We start from the raw sequence: 7,604 nt of genomic DNA on the forward strand, positions 1-7,604 counted from the left end.
GTCTGTGTATCCTTGCATGTGAGATGGGTCTGGATGCAGCATACCGATGGGTTTTGGCTTTTTATCCCATTTGCCTGTCTGTGTCTTTTGTTTGGGGGATTTAGTAGATTTAAATTTAGGATTAATAATAATATATGTGAGTTTAATACTGCCATTTGATGTTAGCTGGCTGTTTTACCCATTAGTTGATGTAAATTCTTCATTATGTTGATGCTCTTTACTTTTTGGTATATTTTTGGAAAGGCTGATGCTGGTTGTTCCTTTCTATGTGTAGTGCTTCTTTCAGAAGCTCTTGTAAAGCAGGCCTGGTGGTGATGAAATCTCTGAGTACTTGCTTGTTCACAAAAGATTTTATTTTTCCTTCACTTGTGAAGTTTAGCTTGGCTGGATAAGAAATTCTGGGTTGAAAGTTCTTTTCTTTAAGGATGGTGAATATTGGCCCCCACTCTCTTCTGGCTTGTAGGGTTTCTGCTGAGAAGTCTGCTGTGAGTCTGATGGGCTTCCCCTTGTGGGTAACCCGGCCTTTCTCTCTGGCTGCCCTTAGTATTTTCTCCTTCATTTCCACCCTGGTGAATCTGACAATTATGTGCCTTGAGGTTGGTCTTCTTGAGGAATATCTTTTTTTTTTTTTTTTTTAGACAGAGTTTCACTCATGTTACCCAGGCTGGAGTGCAATGGCGCGATCTCGGCTCACCGCAACCTCCGCCTCCTGGGTTCAGGCAATTCTCCTGCCTCAGCCTCCTGAGTAGCTGGGATTACAGGCACGCACCACCATGCCCAGATAATGTTTTGTATTTTTAGTAGAGACGGGGTTTCACCATGTTGACCGGGATGGTCTCGATCTCTTGATCTCGTGATCCACCAGCCTCAGCCTCCCAAAGTGCTGGGATTACAGGCTTGAGCCACTGCACCTGGCCGAGGAATATCTTTGTGGTGTTCTCTGTATTACCTGGAGTTGAATATTGTCCTGCCTTGCTAGGTTGGGAAAGTTTTCCTGAACAATATCCCAAAGAGTATTTTCCAGCTTGGATTCATTCTCTTCGTCACATTCAGGTACACCTATCAAATGTAGGTTAGGTCTTTTCACATAGTCCCATATTTCTTGGAGACTTTGCTCATTCCTTTTTATCCTTTTTTCTCTAATCTTGTCTTCTCGTTTTATGTCATTAAGTTGGTCTTCGATCTCTGATATCCTTTCTTCTGCTTGATCAATTCGGCTGTTAAAACTTGTGCATACTTCACGAAGTTCTCCTGTTGTGTTTTTCAGCTCCATTAATTCACTTACATTCCTCTCTAAATTGTCTATTCTCATTAGCATTTCGTCAAACCTTTTTTCAAAGTTCTTAGATTCTTTGCATTGGGTTAGAACAAACCCCTTTTAACTCACAGAAGTTTCAATAATATCATCCACCTTCTGAAGCCTGCTTCTGTTAATGGAACACACTCGTTCTCCATTAGGCCTTGTTCCGTTGCTGATGAGGAACTGTGATCCCCTGTAGAGGGAGAGGCATTCTGATTTTGGGTATTCTCAGCCTTTTTAGGCTGGTTTCTTCCTTTTGTTATAAATTTATCCATCTGTCGTCTTTGTAATTACCGACTTTCTAATTAGGTTTCTGAGTGGACATCCAACTTGTTGATTTCCAGCGCCTGCGCTGGCTAAAACAGCAGTGTTAAGATTGATGGTGCTTTTCTACCTGGGAATCTCCGATCTGGCTTCCTTCTTGAGTCCGTCCTTCAATCAGCTGAATAGGCGACTCCGCCTTCCCGGAGCTCCAAACGTTGGCCAAAAGGGGACCCAGTCCTGTTTACTCTGCACCAAGAACTGCCGTGCCGGCCACAAGAGTTGCTCTGGCAACCCGTGGGGCTCCTCCACTGGGAATCTCCTGGTCCGTGAGCAACAAAAATTCGTCTGAAAGTGTGGTGTCCTCTTGTTCTCTGGGCTTTCACTAGGAGCTACAATCCCAAGCTGCTAGTGATCAGCCATCTTGGATCTCTCTCCTAGGAATAAATTCTTGAAGTGGTTCTAGGTTGATAATATATTGGTTTATCTTAGCCAAGTGCCTTGAAGAATTTGGGGGATTTTGGAATCTATGTTTATTTAGTTGTGTACCAGCTGGACGGTCATTTCCTAGGATGAACTGTTGGGCCACATGGGTGGCTTCTCTCCTTCAGGCCATTAAGTCCTGCCTGACCCATCCCTTGCTGAGACTCAGGAGGAAAGGACAGACCCGCTGATCCCAGACAAACTTCCAAGGGAGTACACGCGTGGCTCTGATCAGTGAGGCTCTAGAGCAAAGCGTGGGGGGCTTATAGGTTTGAGTGTCTTTTCCTTATGGACCAACGACGTTTGAAGAGTATAACGGCAGGTAAATTCCATTCCCCAAGCACAGACTGTTCTCCGCTGGGTGTGTTAGTGGGTGGTATTCCTTGGAAGTGCCTCTCAGAAGTGCTCTTCTCAGCTCTAAAGGTGGCTGTAAACTTTGGGATGAGGTTCATTTGTGGTGTCTCCAAATGTTTTATCTTTGTCTCCTTTGAAGAAACTGAGGCAGATTAAGGAAGGGGGGTCCCCAGGAAAGTAAAGGGTAGGTCAATTTGAGTCACACCCAGGTGAGAATACTTGAGCTCAGGTTAGATGATGAGAGGGATGAGGAAAACAGTGTCTCCTTGGAGCTCAAGTAAAGAGCACTAGAGAGTTAATATAGTCGTAAACTTAGATGGGCTTGATAAAGCCCTTAGTCATCTTAATAGAGGCGTCCAGAGGACAGAGGCTGCCTTGCCTTGACTACATTAGTAGCTTGTTGCTGCTCCAAATCAGAAAGTGGGATTTTCCTTTTTGCCTTCTTCGGGAAGATCCATTTGTATGTAAATGAGTTCCTTTTGATTGCAGTCATTGTTGTAGTTGAGAATTCTTTCAGCCAAGATCTTTTTCTTGGCAAAGATTACTGAGTCTAGTAAGTGTGCTTTCATATAATTCTAAGTGACTTTTCTAAAGTCACCTAGATCCGGGGCTTCTTAGATGGACACAGAATGAAGTATTAAGGAAATGACCCTTGGTCTTTTCTCCTATCAAAGAGAAAAGGCATTTGAGTGGTAACTGATAAGCATTGAAGGTAAGTGATGGCTTATCACTGCGTCTGGCATTATAGCCGGCACATTTATTGACTCAATGATCAAACTTATCACTCGTTGTTCTTCTCAGAAGGTTCGTGAGACCTATTGGGAAGGGACAGAGATAGAAAGGAACAGAAGGAAGAATCTCAGAGTTAGGGGGAGAGTCTGTAAGTGGAGTGAAATTAATTAATACCAAAATTAATACTGTATATGGCAAAATATATACATGTATTACATTAAAAGTATACAGTTCCTAAAAATGGTCAAACGAGGTTTGATTCCCCCTTCTGTGTCTCATTCCCTAAATATTACGATTGTTAATGTATTGCACAAGCTTGACCATGTTTAGGCTTCTTGTATTTTCTTGTTTATGTCCCCGTTGTTCTCCCTTAGAATTTTGTACAGGCTCTGGAAAAGCTCCAGCCTGTTTCAGCTATGTGAAGAAGAGCTCAGGGAAGGCGTGTGTAGAACACTAAAGAAATGTAGTATCTCCTCACAGGTAGGGCGCTAGCATGATGCTATGGCAATGGGAAATGAAGTGGGAGACTTGAAGCAGGAAGGAAAACTCAGGACAACTGGGTTGGGATAGTGGTTTCAGCTTCTCCTAGCCTCCTAAGGACTGTCTTGACAGTTGTTAGGCCTTGAAGGTTCTGCCTGCTCCTGACCTCCCTGCCTCAGGAAAAGCAGCAACTTCTCAGGAGAATAATGAATTGGTGCTTACCTGTGTGCCTCATTTGAGTAGCATGTGAGCGCCCCATTCTTTGCATGTGTTCATTCTTCTCCCCTTAGAAATCTTGTCTCAGCTGGAAGGTCAGAGCTAAAAGTCCCAATTTGCGTCTGCACTCTGGGATAGAGAAGAAAGTACAGTAATTGCCAAGAGAACTGAAGATGACCTTAACGCAGGCCAGGTGACTGGTGAGCTCTACCCTTCACAAGGCTACCAGAGCTCTAGCCTGGCCAATATTATTTTGCAGGGGAATTTATTACAATCCCTGGTGACTAAATGAACATGGCCATCACTATTTCTACAAACCTGTTTTCTGATGAACATATATTCCTGCTGGATGGTGTCATGACATGATTGTTTCTTGAGTGTTTTAGATACCAATTATTGCCCCTCCTGTTATGGCTGGTAACTAGGATGCTGTCAAGAAAAGACAGCAGGACTTCATTGAGCTTAAAAAGAGCTTTTCAAAAATATTGCATTAGCCTTTTGTCCTTTCAGTCTGTTTTTCCTAGAACAAATGTAATCTTAGTTGCTACAAATTCTGTTTAAAATAGCTCTTCTGGTGAGTCACCTAAAGTTAATGGCAGATTTGGTATTGTTTTAGCCATGTCAAGCTTGAAGTGTTAGCCAAGTACTAGTAACTACTCATGGGGGAAGCTGATGATATATGTGCTATCACATGTGTTTTGAGGATGATCCTATGATGTCCAGAGAGAAAGAAATGACCAGCATGAGCTAGTCAGCATTACATATCTCAGAACAGGCTGCAAGAACTTCAGAAGCAAAAGGAGTGTTTTCCTTAGGCTCAGATGCTCACATGACCCAAGACACATGAAGATTCTGCCCATCATTCACCTCTCACTCCCCACAAGTGGTCAGAGACTCAGAAAAATCTCCAAGAGGCCATACAGAAGGGTCAAAGGACCTTGCAGATGTTCTGAGCAAAAAAATGAAAGCTTTAAACAGAATATTATGCCATGGCTTGAAAGGTCATTATCTAGTTCACACTTACATCAGACTATAAATATTGTCAGAAAAATGAATATGTTTGCCAGGACCACGAACAGTAAAATCGCTCAAAATAAGCCTCAGAAACCCTCTAGGCCAGTGTGGCCATGGCAGACCATGACACTCAAATCTGACACTGCCTTGTGTGGGACCTCAGCAGGAACACAATCCAACAGCTGCTTATCGTAAAATTTATACTCAGTGGATCTCAAAAATTGCAAAAGCTTTCAAGTCATCTGAGTTAATTTTGTCTCCCTCTTGCACCAGCTAGAAGTGGGACAGGGAGACTCATGCTCCTTAAATGAGGTCCCTTTTCAGAGACCAGCTGTCTTATGGCCTCTGAATACTCTGCCCTCCCCCCTACCTGTAGTATAGCTTGGTGTCCAGTTAGCAGTGAGCAGAAGCTGCTCTCCTGCTGTCTCCGCCCACTGTTGGCTAAAGCCAGGTCACCTCCTGCCAGGCAGTGGCTGGGTGAAAGTCCAGAGCAGCTCTCCTGAATAAACAAGTCAAACAAAGGCAGTTCCCAGCAGTGGATGGGGCTGTACTCCAGAAGTCTATTCGCAAATCTGTCCTTTGGAACTCAGAAGATGTTCCCAGGAGGAACAATGTTATGCACTGTGGCAAGGTTCCCAGGCTAGCCCACACCTCTGATTTAATCCAGAATAGACTTGGAAATCAGTGCTCTAGGATTCATCATTATGGGTAATACATTAGTAGTCTCTGCTCTTCCATTTATAAACAGTTGCTGAGCTAGGCATGGTCCCAGGTGATGTGAAGGTTCAAAGCTGCCTCAGCTTTGTCAAGTAGGTAGTTTCAGTGGCTCCTGGGTACCAGCATGGTGGCTGAGATTTTCCCAGTCTCATGAAATCCTTGTGCCTCTTTCCTATCTACATGGTTTAGGCTGAAGGTGAAGGGATGACCATTCCGACTTTTCTTTTGTTTCTTCAAGACAGCCTGGTGTAGGGAAGGGTGACAATCTTGGCTCCACTATTACACAGCAGCATCTCCAAGCTTCAGTTTCTTCTCTGAAAAATGGGATAATATGTAGCTAAGAGAGCCTTGGAGTTGCTTCTCTGGGTAACTACCATGACTTTTGTTAGGGTATCCACATCTCCCCCAATAGACCATTCCACTCCCGAAGACTCAGGCCTAGCACAATTCCATCTTAAGGCCATTATTATAGACCCAGTGGTAGGTTCTGGCCTAACTCAGGCCAATAAGCTTGTATAAGTTTACTGGCTTATTTCCAGAAAAACAAGTTTCCTTTCTCCTGCTAGATAAGAATGGGAGATATATGTGGTCTCAGTGGCAATAGAAAGCCACTCTGGGACTAAAACAGGGACCAACCCTAGATGGAAGCTCTCATTGTGGATGACAGAGTGGAGAGATGGAAAATAGAAGTCCCTGATAAAGTTATAGAACTCCTAAATTGACCCATCCTCAATCCTGTTATACTTCCACTGTTTTAAATGTGTAAACCAATCATTTCCTTCACTTAGTATCCCATAGTGAGTTGAGCTTTCTGCTCCTTGCAGTGGAAAACATCTTAATCAATACATTATAGCACAGGATTTACTGTTAGTATTAAATGAGATATAGCATTCACAGTATCTGTCTCGTGCTGAAAAAAGAAAAAAAGTCCATAGTATTTAGTGCACAATTTACATAAGACCACTGCCCTTCCAATCCAGGGGCATTAATGGAAGAGACCACAGCTTCTCAGCCTTTGTTGGATAGGAAAGCAGAGGGCATGTATAGGCTCCAATAAGACCTTAACCTGGTTTGAAGCATGAGTATCTTCCCTAGGCTGGAAAGGTGGCCCCTTTGTACTGGCTTTAATTTTAGGATCAGCCCCTTTATAGGGAGTGGATCTTGTAACCTGGGGTTTCCCTAGTCCTTGGCAAGTATATGTATTGAAGAGGGTTGGGGGACAAAGAGAGAAGAGAGAAGAAAGGAGAGAAGCATGATTTGCTGTCGCAATAATGAAAGGTCTTACCTATCTTTGGGATTGAGACTAATCTCTCCTCTCTTTCTCCTTTTTCCTCCTGTCTTCCTTACATTTTTTTCTCACTTCCAGTTCTCATTGGAGCTGAAGAAGAAAGGGAAGTCAAGGCTGGGATGGATCCCTGGCAAAGGAGTGGAAGTATATACTAGAGGGAGAAAAGGGAACTTGTATAAGCTAATTCTGATGAGTTTAGATTCAAGTGTAGCACAGATCTCAGTTTTCTGACTACATGGTGGCTTTAGACTCCTGTAGGAGGTTGGCAAGGCTGGGTTCTTGGAGTTTTTGCATGAAGATCAGGAAACTAGGCAGAGCAGCCTGGTTCAAGGATGAAGCGTTCTGTTATGACTAATAGGAAGGAGGAATCACTTGGAGTACACATAGTGGCTATAAGTCACATTTCAGTCATTTCACTACTCCCAATTTAGCCCAAGTCACCAGGGAGAAGATACTGCAATAAAAGAAAAAGTTAACAAAAAGCTGACATGATTGAAATCTGAAGGAACTTGACTCATAAGACACTATTGCTTTGTAATTGTGCTATATTAGAAGGGTAGAGCTCATTTGTCCTAGTTTAGCATACTGCTTTTGAGAGTACACTAGAACACAGGATGGAAAAGGAGTGTGAGAAAACATTATTTCACAAAAGTAGGTCAAGGGTACCATGTTCCAACTGTGAAATGGATGCCTAGAAATGAAAATAGAACTCCAGTGTGGTCTGACCAGAGCAGGATTGAGCTGCCACCCTTTTATCAG

The 7,604-nt window shown here is 43.2% G+C and overlaps 1 long non-coding RNA gene across 2 annotated transcripts; it reads right to left on the reverse strand.

Annotated features, from left to right (window-relative positions):
• Positions 1-1,999: 1,999 nt before the first annotated feature.
• Positions 2,000-7,338, reverse strand: LOC116525253. Of its 2 annotated transcripts, XR_004257639.1 has the most exons (3): positions 6,843-7,338; positions 3,833-3,948; positions 2,000-3,213 (listed from the first exon to the last, which is right to left on the reverse strand). It is a non-coding gene; the product is annotated as an uncharacterized LOC116525253 (long non-coding RNA). The 2 variants fall into 2 exon arrangements; XR_004257638.1 differs by lacking the exon at positions 6,843-7,338 and having other exon boundaries at positions 3,833-4,093.
• Between the last annotated feature and the right edge of the window lie 266 nt (positions 7,339-7,604).

This window comes from Sapajus apella, unplaced genomic scaffold (genome assembly GCF_009761245.1).
Source record: "Sapajus apella isolate SASKATOON/1434 unplaced genomic scaffold, GSC_monkey_1.0 scaffold47, whole genome shotgun sequence".
Taxonomy (NCBI): Eukaryota; Metazoa; Chordata; class Mammalia; order Primates; family Cebidae; genus Sapajus; species Sapajus apella.